The 17403-nt window shown below is 38.1% G+C and overlaps 1 protein-coding gene across 1 annotated transcript in view; it reads right to left on the bottom strand.

The window, feature by feature from the left end:
- MSH3 (mutS homolog 3) overlaps nucleotides 1-17403 on the bottom strand; it is a gene marked incomplete at both ends in the record, with an annotated part of 228429 nt that overhangs the window by 36377 nt on the left and 174649 nt on the right. The window lies entirely within an intron of this gene.

The raw sequence follows: 17403 nt of genomic DNA, 5'->3' as shown, positions 1-17403 counted from the left end.
TTGGATGATGTAAGCATCAGTGATGGAGACCAGTAAAGGCTCTCGTGATTGTGCTCTCCCACAACAGGTGATAGTGTTTCTGAAGCTAAGAAACTGAGCCACACAAGCCTCTGGCTTGGAACTGTGCATTCTGTCCCTGCCAGATCTAGATTCAGGGTGAAGAGTGGCAGAAGTATCATCTTGGCCAGGCCACACTAAGAGACCAGGGGGTTGGCTGGGTTTCACTTAATCACAGCTACAAGCTGGGAACTCAACACTTTCTCCACCAGCAAAATTTTTGCCTGGCATGCTTGTATGCTAGTGACTGAAAGTACCTCAAGTGATCATAAGAGTAGGGACCCAGGGGGCCATCAAAGCTCAGTGAGCCTGACTGCAAACTCAGAACATGGCAATCACTTGCTTTGCTGAGCCTGAGCCCACTGGCTGGAAGTCAGCACTCCGCAGTATCACAGGCTCACAATCAGGAGAGCAGCAGTAGTCTCTGAAATGCACTAAGTTCCAACCTGCAAGCTCTAAACAGAACATGATAGTCTCTAGCACTGTGGAGACTGGGCCTAAAGAGCACAGAGGCCTGTAGCCAATCAGAGACTCCTGTTTGCCTGCACTAAGAACTATATCTAGATAAAAAGACTCTAGGGGATAAATTCAAAAGTTAGTTTATATGAGTTAGATTGGTAGATGCAAATATATACCCCCAGCATAGAAGTTATAAAGAGATAACAAAGAGACACAGGATTCACACACAAAGAGGAAGAAGATGCCCAAACAGCAGAAATACAAGCCTGAGAGCTCTAAAACTATAAAAATGAAAAACAGCAAGGAAACAATAAACTCCCTCAACTCAACAAAGAGGAAGAGTATACAGATCTGCAGGAAAAGCAAGAAGAATTCTGAATTTTGATCTTCAATATGATGAAAGTCCTCAAAGAAAGTGAATAAAAAATGGAGGAGGAAATTGAGGCTTTAAGATATCACCAGAAAGAGGCTTTGCAAAAAAGGGGTCAATTGAACACTACAATAGAAACTAAAGTTTGCAGGCTAGACCACATGGAAAACAGCATATCACTCTTGGAAGACTGACTGAGGTTCATTAATGAAAATACTACCATTGACTATGTGTACATATGTGAATATACCAACATCAATCTCAGTACTCTTTATAAAGAAAGGGAAAAGGGAAAATGGGATGGTGGGGAGGCCCACCAAGTTCTTTGTAAATGTATGTTACTGTCAACATGATTTACATTATAATATGTAATGCGCCAATAAAAGCACATTAAAAATAATAGTAAGCCAAGCTTGGTGGTGCACACTTGTAATCCTCATGCTTGGGAGACAGAGACAGGAGGATCGTGCAGGTTCGAAGCCAGCCGCACTGGCTTATGAGACCCTGTTTCCAAATAAAAAAGTATAAACTAAGTCTGGGAGTGTATCCCGGAGGTAGAAGGGTTTCCAGGAACCCCAGTACCACCAATAAATAAATAAATAAATAAATAAATAAATTAATTAATTAATTAATAATAAAATGTTTTCCTAATGTTTGGACAACAAAACTCAAAATCCTAACATGCTTTTCAAGACCCTCTGCGTGCTCTGGCCCTAAACTCTCCAATCTCCTCTCTTTTTGCACTGCTCTAGGATCCCATGGTACTGAGGTAATAATTACATACCCATCATCTGACACATGCCACACACTTTTAAAATATAAGATCTCTATAAGATATAATTGGTATGCCATAAGATGCCTCCTTGTATTATAAAATTCAATGTCTTTTAGTAGATATGGAAGAGCTGATACCACACACCTTCATCTGTTTTCCCTCATTGCTCTTTGAACCTGGAACAGTCTTCATTCTTCTCCTTCTGTGAACTGAAAACTTTGTTTTCTTTAAGCTGCTTTTGGGTAGCTGTCCCTGACCCACTCATAGAATTGACCAGAAGAAATTATTCTTTGTCATCTTTCTAAAAGCATTCTTTGAGAACAGAACAGACCTGAGTGATTTATCTTTGTGTCTACCCCCACCACACACACATTAAGCAATTTCTTGTATGTAAGATGCTAAAATCAGCAATCTGTTTCTAGGGCTATAAAAATATTTTACTTAACCCAATAAATCAAGCATTAGCAATTTTGTGAGCATCCAAAAATAAAGTTTAAAACATACAAAAAAAATGACTGATTATTTGTGGGGAAAGTTGTAAGGAAAAGGGATTTAAATTTATATTTTCTTTTATGATTATTATAAACAAAATAGCTATATAAATTAGGATATCTTTAAACATTTTTGTCAATTTTACTCTAAAAACATAAAATTATAATATATATCATTCTATGAAACATGAGCAATTATAAATTTTTAGGGGGTACTGGAGACTGAACCAGGGGCACCCTAACTCCAGGCTATATCCCTAGCCCTTTTTGTTTTTTATTTTGAAACAGGGTCTCACTAAGTTGTTGAAGCTGGCCTTGAACCTGCAACCTCCCATCTCAGCCTCTCAAATACTGAGATTTCAGAGTTGTACCAACATGCCCAGTCAATTTTGAAGTTTTCATAAGACATTGAAAAGTAATTTTTAATGTTTTCATGGGAACTTGTTACCATAATATGACACTTGATAATTAAGGATTGGTACAAAGTTTCCACAGCATTTACATTTTTCCCACTCAGTTAAAAAACTGCATTTTAAAAAATAATTCCAAAATTTAATTTTTAATAGTGACCTAATATAAAAAATGCTTTTCCTTTCTTTTTTAAAATTTTTATTGAACATAAATGATACACATTTAAACTAACTTGGTGCCCTCTCCCCCCCACCCCTGTTTTCTCTTCCCCCCTCCCACCAATGATTTTCCAGGGTAAACATGCCATATTCATAATTTTACACATATTCGGATGTAGCTCCTCATTAATCAAGTTCAGTCTTCCTCCTCCCCTATCTTTCCATTATCCTAAATTGTCTGTGGTAAAGTTAAACTCACGACAATGAAATCTAATTTTTGAATGCTATTTTCTATTTTGTTTTTAACCTTCTGCTTATCTAAACTGTCCTTGTTACTGTCTTAAAGGCCTTCCTCACCAGCAAGGCTGCAGTTGATGGTGCCATTCACCGTCCTGTCCCTCATTAAGTTGTAGATGCATCTGACAATCTTAGCATCAAAGTCTAGACTGCCTCTCAGTCACCTTCATCAAGGCCTCTGATCTTACCACACCTTTCCTAGAGACTGCCTGACCCAAAGGGCCTACAAGCAACAAAGGTGCTTGCTCTCCACAGAGCTATTCACATCTCCTAATGGTTTACTTCCCTGCTATATTTTCTACAGAAAATCCAGGCACTCATTTCTCCAGTGGAATTCCTTCTCCTTTGACAGAAGAGAAGACTCTGTCTGATGGCAAAGAACCTGCCATTATCAAGGGACAAGTTCTTAGTAATTATTTACACTCTTATTTTACAGATGAGGTAGAATAAATGACAGTTTAGGAACAAGTTACTCTCCCAAGGATCTGCAGCAAAGAGGCAAATACTCAGGCTAAGGGTAGGATTTTTTTGTCACCCTAATGTGTCTTACAGTACTACAGAGTTTCAATCCTTAAGAAGGCCAGGGCAGTAGCCGGGCGTGGTGGCACACGCTTGTAACCCAGCATCCGGGAGGCTGAGACTGGAAGATCAAGATTCGGGGACAGCCTCAGCTACTTAGTGAGGCCCTCCTCAACTTAGTGAGACCCTGTTTCAAAACAAAGAATAAAAAATAGGGAAGTAGGTGTAGCTTGGAGGTCAAATTCCCTTTGGGTTTCATCCCCAGATACACACACACACACACACACACACACACACACACACACACACACACAAAAGGCCAGGCCAGATTTCAGGGGGTCTTGGATGTATCGTTATTCTGCAATGATCCTGATTCTATTATTAGGCCAGTGGTTTTCAAATATGTTTTTAGCTGTGATGGAATCCTTAGTTTGAATAAAATTTTATAAGGGAAGCTTCTCTGCACCCTGCAGAATGTTTTAAAAGCCACTGCATAGCCGGGCGTGGTGGCGCACACTTGTAATCCCAGCATTTGGGAGGCTGAGACCTGGAGGATCACGGTTCGCGGCCAGCCTCAGCTACTTAGTGAGGCCTCTGCAACTCAGTGAGACCCAGTTTGAAAATAAAGAAAAAATAGGGCAGGGGGTGTGTCTCGGAGGTCAAATGCCCCTGGGTTCCATCCCCAGACACACACACACACACACACACACACACACACACACACACACACACCCAGGGCATTAGGAACCAACACATTTTCTACTACAATTCTATTTTTCTGTGGCACCTGATGATAAAGTAGCAATGCTGCCTGGCAGGACACTGGCTGCCTCATTATGCACTGACAACTGTGGAGACTGTTGATTAATAGAAATATTTTCCGTTAACTTCCTTTACCAATTGTATAGTTTTATTCTAGTTTGGTTACTAGAAAACAATTGAATTGTACTTTATAAAAGCAAAAAGAAATCTGACATTATCTTCTATCCCAATTCCTATTTTCTCTTTGATTCAACATGCTCGAATAACTATTTTTCATCATTCTTCTATATTATATATGTCTCAGTAAACTGCCTGAATAACTTTTTGGAGAAAGACAAAATATAAATTAATTAAGAAAGATGTTTACAGTTTTGTAGTAAAGTCAACAATCACTTGTAACACATTACTGAACAGTACTGGGAAAATTTTCAAATGCTTAAAGATATTAGACACTTAAGGGATCCTAGGGCATCTATAATTATTATTGTTTGTATTTACATTCAGATATAGGGAAGTTAAAAATGTATTCCTTAGGTTTTATCTTAGAGTTCGTTTCCTCTGAGTAGACAGAAGGTTGCAGTTATGTGATTAAGAAAAAAAAAATCACTCTGATATTTTTAGGAGTGATGGCTGACTAATCTTTCTAATCCCCCTACTCCCTCCTTGCCTAGAACCCTTATATAGGTCAACAACGCTTAATAAAACATAAACAGAAAAAAAACAAATTATTGCTTTCTAGGAATCTCATATAAGTGGAATTATACAATATTTGTCCTATGTGTCCTTTGTACAGGATGGTTTAAAAAACATTAGTATTTCGCTTCCTTCCTGAAATTGAAGATGTTCTCATTTACTTTACTGTGCTTGTGTGCAGAATTCTGTCCAGTATGAGTACCAAAGCTTCTTGCTTTATGAGTACCAAAGCTTCTTGCTTTTTAGATATAAATTGCATAAAAGGTTAAGACTATTAAATTATAAAGTACTCTGTGTGTGTGTGTGTGTGTGTGTGTGTGTGTGTGTGTGTGTGTGTTACTAGGGATGGAACCCAGGGACATTCTATCTCTGAGAGTAGGCATATGAAAAGATGCTCCCCATCATGTCATCAGGGAAATGCAAATTAAAACAATGAGCTACCATGAACTATTTATTAAAATGGTCAAAGTCCAGAACACTGAGTGCTGCTGAGGCTGGGGAAAAATAGGAACACTCATTACTGCTCGTGCAACGCAAAAGGATGCAGTCACTTCAGAAGATGGTAGGTCAGTTTCTTCCAAAACAAAACAGACAGTTAATGTATGATCCAGCAAAGATGTTCCTTAGCATTTACTGAAAAGAGTTAAAAACTTATATCCACATAAGAACTTATACATGGATGTTTGTATGTTTGTAGCAGCTTTATTCCTAATTGTCAACACTTAGAAACAGCTAAGATGTTGTTTAGTAGGCTAATGGATAACTCACTTGTGTGTTCTAGGAGGAATGTATAAAACAATTGTGCTCCCAGATACAAGTCAAACAGAAATGTATATATGTTGAAATCCAGACAAGGAATTTTTACCCAGCAGAGAAAAAAAGTCCAATTTATCAATCCCTGAGAAAGTAAGAGGAGCCGGGCGTGGTGGTACAAGCTTGTAATCTCAGTACATGGGAGGCTGAGACAAAAGCATATGGGTTCGCGGCCAGCCTCAGCTACTTCATGAGGCCCTCTGCAACATAGTGAAACCCTGTTTCAAAAAATAAAGAATGAAAAGTAGGACTGGAGGTATAACTCAGAGGTAGAATGCCCCTGGGTTCAATCCCCAATAACACACACACACACACACACACACACACACACACACACACATACACACACACACACACGATTAAGAGGAAACAATGCATATATTAAGTGAAGAAAGTCTATATATCAAAGAGGTCACATGCTGTGATTCCAACTATTAGAGGTTGCCAGTAGTTAGAGAGAGGGAAGGAGGACCAGGCAAAACATGAGAAATTTCAGGGTGGTGACCAAACTCGCAAAATGTACCCCAAGAATCGGCCTTTATGTGAACTGGACTTTGGACAATGATGTTTTGATGTAGTTTCATCATTTGTAACAAACACACTCCTTTGGTGGCGAATGCTGATGGTGAAGAAGGCTATGCATGTGCAAAGTACATAGGAAATCTCTTAATTTTGATGTGAATTTAAACTACTCTAAAAAATTAAATCCGACTTCCGGGAAGATGGCGACCGAGAAAAGCGGGGCTTAAGAGCCCCGCCAACAACTAATCTCCATTACCAAAAATCAGCGCCTTTCATAGCCAGAAAACACCATCACCAAAGAAACAAAAAAATCACCAGGCTCCAGAGAGAAAGCGGACTGAGAACAGAGCTCAGAACCACAGAGGAGATACACCGGCCGCACGCCCGAGACCGCGGCAGCAGCACCATACTGCCGGCGGCAGCGGCGAGTTCACCGGACGGCTACAGCAAGCCGAGGTGAGCCGCTGCGGAACAGCCAGGTGGGATTTCTCGCCGCAGGTAAAATCTAAAGCTCCCAGTGGCTGAGCTCAGCACACGCCGCAGGGATTCAGAGTGGAAATCAAAACCAAGAAGAAATACGCCAGCCTCACAGCCAAGGGCGTAGCAGCGGCACCATATTGCCACTGGCGGCAGCAGCAGAGAATTCACCGAATCCAAAACAGCTACATCTGCGTACTCAAAAACAGTGAGTCAAATTGCAGGCCACAGAGGGGAAATCCCAGTACTGTACTCCCTGGGACCTGACCCAGTGGGGGAGGGGCGGTGGCAGAGATATCACACCATAGGAGAACGTGCAACCTGGCACCCCCCCCCCACAGTCTAAAGCAGCCTCTATCAACTCTCTGGGTCGGAGACTCTGTGATACAACCCAGTAAAGGAGTAGTGAGGTCTGAGATACTACTGACTCGAGATCCAGAACACCTTAAGTAAAGTCATAGTGACCCAAGGGAAGAACCCAGAGAAGGCACAAACTTCCGAAATCATGGGAAAGAGGAATAATACTGGAGCAATGAATGCCCACAATCCCACAACATCAGAACCCGATAAAACTGAAAATCAGAGATTTCTAGAAGATCAAATCAGGAAAATAACTGTAGAAATAATAGAGGTGCTTCGAAAAGAATTCAGAGAGAGCCAAAAAAAGATAAAGGATGCAATTAATGAAGTAAAGGCCTCAATTCAAAGCACAAACAACCGATTAGACCACATAGAGAACAGAATCTCGCTCTTAGAAGATGATCATTCCAAAAATGAACGCATAGTTTCTAATCTAGGAAAAAATATCCGACAGCAGGAATCTGATATTGAAGAAATATGGTCCCATTTTAAGAGAGCTAACCTAAGAATAATTGGAATAGAGGAGGGAAAAGAAAGTGAAACCAAAGGGATCAACAATCTCTTCAAGGAAGTAATAGCAGAAAATTTTCCAAACATAGAGCAAGAGGTTGATACACAGATCCAGGAAACTTATAGAATTCCCTTTAGACAGGATCGGAGAAGAGGATCCCCACGCCACATAATTGTCAAAATGACCACTGTGGAAGCCAAGCTGAGAATCTTAAAGGCAACAAAAACAAAGGGCCAAGTGACATTCAGAGGCAAACCAATTAGAATCACTCCAGACTTCCCAAACCAAGTCATGAGAGCCAGAAGGGCTTGGAGTAACATATTCCAAACTCTGAAAGAAAACAACTTCCAGCCAAAAATTTTCTACCCAGCAAAACTTTCTATCAAATTAGATGGAGAAATAAGAAGCTTCCATGACAAACAGAAACTGAAGGAATTTATGTCTTCAAAACCAGCGCTAGAGAAAATACTCAAAGAGATTAACTACAAAGAAGAAATAGGTAACACACACCAGAACCAGAGAAACAAGAGTTTCCATCCAACAGACAACTAAGATTGGTTATCTGTGGAGATTCATTATTTATGTTAGTCTTTTACCTATCTCTAAATGGTATTGTTTGCCTTTATTGTTGTTAATTTTTAGGATTTCTAGTTGGAATATTAATATACCTTCAGATACAGCATTTGGAAATATTTTATCCCATTCTATTAGTAACTGTTTACTCTGTTTACATTGTCTTTGGATATACAATATTTTTTTTTTAGGGAGTTTGTATACTCTTCTGTTGCCTGTGCCATTGAAATCATATCCAAGAAATCACTGCCAATTTCAATGTTGTGAGGTTTTATGACCCAGATTTTCTCCTAAAAGTTTATAGTCTTAAGATTTATATTTAGGTCTTTTATCTATTTTGAGTTAATACTTGTATATGGGATTAGGTAAGGGTCCAACTTTATTCTTTTCCATGTAATTATTATGTTTCAACAATATTTAGTTAAAAGATTATTATTTCCACTACCAAATGTTCGTGGAAACCTTGTCAAAAATAACTTGACAATATAGGGAAGAATTTAGCTCTAGGCTTTTATTTAACTCCAGTGGTTTATATATCTGCCTTTAGAATAGCACTACACTGTTTCAATTATTGTAGCTTTATATGGTTTGAAATCAGAAAATATATATCTTCTATCTTTGTTCTTTTTCAAGATTGTTTTGGGTATCTAGAGTCCATTTTCCATATTAGGATAGATTTTTTTTTCTGAAAAATAAATATATAAATATAGGATAGTTTCACCTAAAAAAAATAGAAAAAAAATATTCTCTGGTAAGAAAGAAAGTAAAAAGAAATATTGAAATATTATCTTTAAGTCATCAAAAGCTTGGTATCAGACAAATGAAACTGTTATGTGAGATTATCATTTTTAATTTTGGATAAATTGCTATAATACTAGATGTCAACCACTAAGCCAAGCATGGGAGGGAAGGATGGGGAGAGAATGGGGTGGGGTTCGGGTGGGGGCTGACTGGGCGATGTGTGCATGTATGTCTACAAAAGTTTGTATCCCACTATGATGTATGAATACAGTGCACCAATTAAAAAAATATGTAAAAAAATTAAATCCGTACAAATAATAGTTTCCACCCCTCCCCCAATCATACCTACTCTCACAATAAATGTAAGGGGTCTACAGTCAAGGGGATTTTCCTGGGATCTGCATTTAAAGCAAATCAAACCCAATCTTCCGATGACTTTGATCAATGGGCATTTTTGGCATTGAATTCCTACAACTTTTCCATCAAAAGGATGGAGCAAGATGTCTCATGTTTGCTCCACAAAGCTACAGGAATTAAATAAAGTAGAGACATTCCTAAGGCAACATTTCTGATGTCAATAAAGTCAAAGGAACTTACTCATTTACTAAAATGTCAATCATCATGTGATTTTTAGTGGTGGTATTTACTACTAGTCAGATGTGTGCTGATTCAAGTTGTTTTCTTTCTGTGTATGAAGAATATATTTTGTATAGAGTATGAGTATTTCACAGTCTGTGCTCAATACATATTTGCCAAATTAAATTGGACAATTGGTTACCATCCACATGGTCAGAAGCAAAGATTGAAAATAATTTATTTTAAGCACTTGATTGCCTATTATCTTCCAATTCTATTTCAAGATAAACATACTAGTGCCATTCTGAGTACATAGCATTCCCTGAAGCTGGTGCCAGAAAAGAGGGTTTATGTGGGTAGCACAGCATGAAAATTACTAACTATGGGCCAGTTAATGTAAATATCTCTTTCCACCAACATATAACTGGCATTTAACTGCTGAGACAAGAGATTGATCATTTGGATTTTTCTGAAATGACCTTCTAACCAGACGTAATAATCATTACTTTTTCTAAAACTTAATTACTGAATCTAAAAAGTTGAATGAGGATTACATTTGCATTCATAAGGATAACAAACAACAGATCGTATCTCAGTTATGAACTCAAAATTGTTAATGATCCTTGGAAATATGCATCTAGAAATATTTCACTAATGTGTGCATATATCACCATACAGTGATATAAATACATCACTCAGAGCCAAATATATGTTTGCCAAATGCTTCTTTTAAAAAATCTGCTTCTTATTCAGGAAAAACTTCATGCGATATTATAATATTCAGAAAAAGAATTGTGAGCCTTCTGTCTACAGCTTTTCACCGTCTACCTTTTATAGTATGCTGCAGGATGCACAGTAGGCATTCAAAGAATAATTATAGAATCCACAAATTTAAACCTAGTCTTCTGAATTTCCAATTAATAATATGAAAACAAATAATTTTGTGATAAAGTTTGGAGCCAAATTTTTCATGAGTATCATGAATTCAATAACAAGTGACTAAAATGATTTAGAATAATGACATATTTTAATAGAAGATTTACAATGAATGTGAAACGAAGATTCTAAGTCATATAGTATATTCTAAAATTTGAGATAGCAAATTTAGTATGAGCTTTTAAAATGCCAATTGGAGGGTACCACCTTAGAGATTCCAATTAAGAAGATGTGAGCCAAGAAAGCAGCATCTTTAATGAACAGCTATCCTAAGAATCATACTAGAGAAATACTCCATGTAAAAAGCAAAGGGGGAAACTAAATAAAATCTGTTTCCACACCTGAGCCTTGAATTTAGGTCTTGATGTTTTGGCAGCCAAGTCAAAAAGGAACTGAAGAGGAAACAGCCATTGGCTGATAACAGAGAACTGGTATTTTGTCGGGGAAGGCCAATAAGTTTTTCAAATCTTCCTGTAAATAGGCACAGCATACACATGGAGAAAAAAAAAATTCTCTAGCAATAACAACAACAACAAAACCCTACCAGATGGCATTTTATGTAAAGGATATTAAATAATAGAAATAAAATGTCCTTATAAGGAATCTGGAGAATATATGGAAACATCAAATGAGTATTTCTTGTTCTGATTTAATTTTAAGCATGAGAACAAACTTATACACTGCTGAATCTAAACTTGTATGGCTTCTTTGGAAAACATGAAAGATGCATATTCCTTACAATCCAGCAATTCCTCCCCTTGATAAAGCCTAGATTTAGAAAGATTCCCTTGTGTGTTCTGGTAGACAGGTATAACACAAGTAACAGTACTGTTCATATTTGTAAGAAACTAAAATCAAGCTGAATATACACCAAGACTGTTGCATATCCATAATAATGGAGTATAATAATTAGGAAAAAATAATGATCTGCAAGTACCCAGATAAATCAATCTCCTAAAAATAACAATTAGAGGGGAAAAAAAACACTTGCAGAAAAACATTGTGACAGTACACACAAAATGAAAGAAGCATAAAAAATAGTTCTATGCCTTATTTCAAAATTAGACCTATGCAGTAAAAAATGTAGAAAAATGCCCCATATGTGGAAGCTAGAGAGAAAATAGGAAACATAAGGGACTGGAGATAAGTGAAGAGAGAGACCAGTGGAGCAACAGTGGACAGGTATTGGGGAGGGGGGGAGGGAGGATTCAGGAAGGAAACAGTTCAGATAATGCCATGTCCACACAATGAAAGTGTCACTACCAATCTCACTAGCATGTACGAATGTGGAAGAAATATACCAACTTCTATGTGCATAAATGTTTCTATCACTTTGAAACTCATGATTTATAACTACAATGCATTAGTAAAAATTAAAAAATAAAATGTTTCAATCTAAAAATAAAAGGTAGAGAAATGTATGGGATGACACCAAAGTCAAGGACAACCCGTTAATTACTGTGGACGGGGTATAGCCCAACAGAATTAAGGAAGATTGGGGTTTTAATTGTTTTGGTGATACTTTGTTTCCTTAGTAGGGTAGTGGATACATAGGGGAGTTAGATGTCAGAATTATTTAATAATAAATGAAAACTATGAGAGAATAATAAACTATGCCCTACTAAAGATCTAGGGATACGATGTAACAGTCATGCAGATTTCTTTCTAATGCTAACAAGTAGATAGAGGAATGGAAAGAATCTCACTAATTTGCAGAGACTAGCCTCAAACCATTATCCTCTGGTCTCAGCCTCACAAATACCAGAATTACAGGCATGCACTACTGTGCCCAGTTGAAATGTCAGCAGTTTTAAGGCTCGGTCTTAAAACATTATTCTTCTCTGTTCTTCTCTCTGTCAAGGTGATCCCATCTACTTCCAGTCACTTACACAAAGGTTTCATTATAGTTATATTTCCTTTGATCTTTCCCTCTGAACTCTGAGTTTTCTATCCAACTGCTTGCATGGTATCTCTCCTTGAGGTCTCAATGTAATTCCACTTCTTATGCACAAAATAAAGTCAGAATCTGAAAAAAAATCATGTGTTGAAAACTTAATCCCCAATTTCATGATGGTATTTAGAGTTGGGGCCTTTGGAAGAAAACTGATATAAGATGAGGTCATGGGGGGGGGGTGACTGCTGAGATATATGGCTTTATAAGTAAAGGAAGAGAAAGCTGAGCTGACAAGCTCTTATACACTCCCACCCGGTGATGTCCTGCTTAGATATGAAGTCCAAGACCCAGACTTCCCAGTTCCAAGACTATAAGAAATATTAGAGAAAACATATGCCCCTTCTCTTTCTGTGCTTGGTTAATCTCAACATAATGTTCTCTAGGTCTTTCCATCTTCTAATGAATGAAACAATTTTGTTCTTCTTTATTACTCAGAATTCCATTGTGTGTATTTCCCATAATTTTGTAATCCATTCATCTGTTGATGGACACCTTTCTCTAATATGCTCAAGCTAGGGAGTATTTGGGATACCAAGGGACTCCAGATATGAAGGAGAAGTTATTAGTGAAGCCAGAGAGGAAGGGTAGGGGAGGAAGAAAGTTGAGATTCATTGATGGAAATGCTACATGTGTATACATGTGAATATAACATTGTTAACCTGGACACTCTGTATCCGGAGGAAGGGAAATGGGAAAGTGGGGGTAGAGGGAGGGCACCAAGTACTATATGAATATATGTCATTGTCAACATGATCTATATTATGATGTGAGACTATAGTACACGAATAAAAAATATATTTAAAAACCAACAAATAAAGTCGAATAAATCATGAAAAAAAGAAACAAACTTCTTTTGCTTTATAAATTACCCAGTCCATGGTACTCTGTTACAGCAGCACAAAACATACTAATACATATTCTCTTAAGCAAATGCCAGGATTATCCACCCAGATACAAAAGCACTGACATCTGTGACAATTCTATTTATCTCAATCACCAGATCCTTATTTATAATCAAGTCCTACTAATCGCTTCCCTAAATATCTTTTTTTCATCTTTCCTTCCTTTCCTCCTCCTCCTTTTGAAGTACCAGGAATTGAATCCAGAATGCTCTGCCTATGAGCTACATACACCAACCCTATTTTTATTTTGTATTTTGAAACCAGGGCTCACTAAGTTCCAGAGGCTGGCCTTGAACCTGAGATCTTCTTGTCTCGGTTTCCAAAGTACTGGGGTTACAGGTGTACGCCACCATGCCTGGCTTTGAATATCTTTCAAATGTGACTCCTTCCCATTTAAACTAGCCTTACAAACCCAGTCCAGGCCATCAATCTCCTCATCAAGACCACCCAACAGGCTGCTGACTGAGCCATTCTGAACACTCTGAGCTCTTCACCTGATATTCTTCTGATATTCTCTACACCGTAGCTGACACAGACATGTTCATGCTAAACCCTGGTAAAAACTCTGTAATAGCTACATGGCTGAGCATAATCTTCTGACATGACCTATGCTCATGTAACCTGCATCTGCCAATTCCTCAGCATCATCTAGAGTCCTGCTCTCCTAGAGGGGCTCAGCCCTATGCCTCACTGTGTTTGTACTTAAGACTTCCGCATGTGCTGTTCTCTCTGTCTGAACTGCTTTTCCTTCTATTGATTAAACACATTCTTTGGATAGGTGCTCAAAAGTCACCTACTCAGGGAAGCCTTCTTCTGGTTTTCCCTAACAGATCATATTCCAGTATCACAGGCTGTTACAACATCTTGTACATAGCTGGTGCAGACTTGTCACAGCTGTAATTTAGCATTTCATTATGTAATTACATAATTATTTGGTGAATACTGATATTCCCCACTAGTTAAGTTTCATCAGAAAAGAAACTGGTTGCTCTATATTCCCAGTGCCTGTTATATGCTAGATGCACAGTTAGTAGATAAATTAATAAATGGAAAAATGAATAAATGTGTAACTTTCAGCTGGGCATAATGGCATACACTTATAATCCCAGTACTTGGAAGGTTGAGAAAACAGAATTGCAGGTTCAAGACCAATTTCAACAATTTAGTCAAGCCCTTAGCAACTTAGCAAGATCCTATTTCAAAATAAAATAGGGCTCAGAGGTAGAATGCTCCTGGGTTCAATCTCTAGTACTACAAAACAAATGAGAAAACCAAGCAACTTTCTTGAAGTTGGTGTGGTTTGTTCTTTTCCAGAAGTATTGAATTCATTGAATGTACTTTATATAAATTGAATGTACTCTACATAAAGGGTACAGAACAGTGCCTATACATTAATGTTATGATGTAAATAATATAAATGTTATAAAAGTTAGCTATTATTGTTATTAACACTGAATTCATTCCATGTAGCAGTAACTACTTTCTGATCATCTGTGAATCCATTTCTAACCACTGTGTCCCTTGCTCAACTCCACTGTTAAAGCTGGACAAAACCAAATTCCTATTTTTTTGTTTCCCTTGCAATTAAGGCCTTGAGACACCATTTTGGTCATCAAAAGTAAGAAGACATTTTCTGGAAGGCCTCTGAAATCTATTTATTTCCTAAAGAAATGAGGATGCTATGGTTGTTCTAACGCCCTTTTGCCTCCTGTGAATGTGATTGTGATGTATGGAGCTGCAGCAATGATGGTGAGACTGTGAGGGCAAGGCCAGAAACCAGAGAGACACCACAAAATCACAGGCAGCGGCCTGTCTCAAGTCTTCTTGTGATATGAGAAAAACAAAGGTTTATTTTCATTTCTATTACTTGAACGTAAAAACATTAACTTATATTGTTAAATTTCTTTTTAACTCTAATACTGTAGCCAAAATAAAATACCTAGTATATTTTTCAAACATAATAGAAAATTAATTGTAATTTTAGGAACTAAAGATTCTTTAAGCTTCTTATACTGGGTAAAATGGTATTGAACAATATTTAGTCTTTGTGTTCACTCTGAGAAACTGAGCTTTAAAGCATTTCACTGTCTATTCAAGTTCATTAAAATTAGCATGTGATACATTTTGAAGTGATTCCAGAAACACATACTATGTAAATATGAAACATATTACAAATACTGCTTGATTATGGACACAGAGTCTATATTTACTTTTTAAAAAATCCACAGGTAGCTGGGCATGGTAGTGCACTCTTGTAATCCTGGCATTTAGGAGGCTGAGACAGGAGGATCGTGGTTCACAGACAGCCTCAGCTAATTAGCGAGGCCCTTTGCAACTGAGTAAGACCCTGTTTCAAAATAAAGAATAAAAAATAGGACCACGCGTAGCACGCCAGACCCCTGGAGAAACTGGGCCCAGTACCCTGGTCCCAGGCAGGGGTCGCGTGGGCATGCCAGTCGGGGCCCGGGTCGCGGGACTCTGGGCCCCGGGCCGGACCGCGCGTAGCACGCCAGTCCCCTGGAGAAACCAGGCCCCTGGAGAAATTGAAGAAGACCTTGAAAGATGGAAAGATCTCCCGTGCTCATGGATAGGCAGAATAAATATCATCAAAATGGCCATTCTGCTAAAAGTGATCTATAGATTCAATGCAATTCCCATTAAAATATGAGCGACATTCATCGACCTAGAAAAATCAATCATAAACTTTATATGGAGAAAGAAAAGACCTAGAATAGCCAAAGCAATCCTCAGCAATAAGAAACATGCAGGAGGCATCACAATCCCAGACTTCAAATTATACTATAGAGCAATAATAGTAAAAACAGCATGGTACTGGCACAATAACAGATATACTGACCAGTGGATTAGAATAGAAGATACAGAAACAAATCCACACATCTTTAGTCAATTAATCTTTGACAAAGGGGCCAAACTCATACGCTGGAGAAAAGACAGCCTTTTCAACAAGTGGTGATGGGAGAACTGGCTATCCATTTGTAGAAAGACGGAACTAAACCCCTACATCTCACCATACACAGGAATCAACTCGAGATGGATCAAAGACGTAGAAATTAGACCTGAGACTGTGAAGTTATTAGAGGAGAGCATAGGCTCAACACTACAACATATTGGCACAGGCAGTAACTTTCTCAACAAAACCTCCAAAGCTCAGGAAATTAAAGTAAGAATTAACAAGTGGGATAGCATCAAACTAAAAAGTTTCTTCTCATCAAAGGAAACCATTAATAACCTAAAGAGGAAGCCTACAGAATGGGAAAAGATCTTTACCAGCCACCACTCTGATAGGGGGCTAATATCCAGAATATAAAAAAGGCTCAAAAGACTATATACTAGCAAAACAAACAACCCAATCAAGAAATGGGCAAATGAACTGAATAGACACTTCACAAAAGAAGAGATACAAATGGCCAATAGATACATGAAAAGATGTTCTACATCACTGGCCATCAGGGAGATGCAAATCAAAACTACACTGAGATTCCATCTAACCCCAGTCAGAGTGGCAAGCATAAAGAAATCAAATAACAACAAATTCTGGAGAGGATGTGGGGAAAGAGGAACTCTTTTACACTGTTGGTGGGAGTGCAAAGTAGTTCAGCCACTATGGAGATCTGTGTGGAGATACCTAAGAAAGCTGGGAATAGATCCACCATATGATCCAGCTCTACCACTCCTAGGTATTTTTCCAAAGGGGTTGAATTCAGAGAACTACAGCAACATATGCATACCTATGTTCATAGCAGCACAATTCGCAATAGCCAAAATATGGAACCAACCCAGGTCTCCATGGAATTCTATTCAGCCATAAAGAAGAACAAAATCATATCATTTGCAAGAAGATGGAAAGTCCTGGAGAGCATTATGTTAAGTGAGATCAGCCAAGCACAGAAGGAGAAGGTACATATGTTTCCTCTAATATGCCCAAACTAGGGAACGTAGAGGATACCAGTGATAATCCAGATAATGGAGGGGAAATACCAGCAAAGTTTGAATGGAAAGATAGGAGAGGAATAAGGCTGAACTTG

The sequence above is a fragment of the Muscardinus avellanarius genome, assembly GCF_963383645.1.
Source record: "Muscardinus avellanarius genome assembly, chromosome: 1".
Lineage (NCBI taxonomy): Eukaryota > Metazoa > Chordata > Mammalia > Rodentia > Gliridae > Muscardinus > Muscardinus avellanarius.
This window is presented reverse-complemented; position numbering and strand designations above follow the sequence as displayed.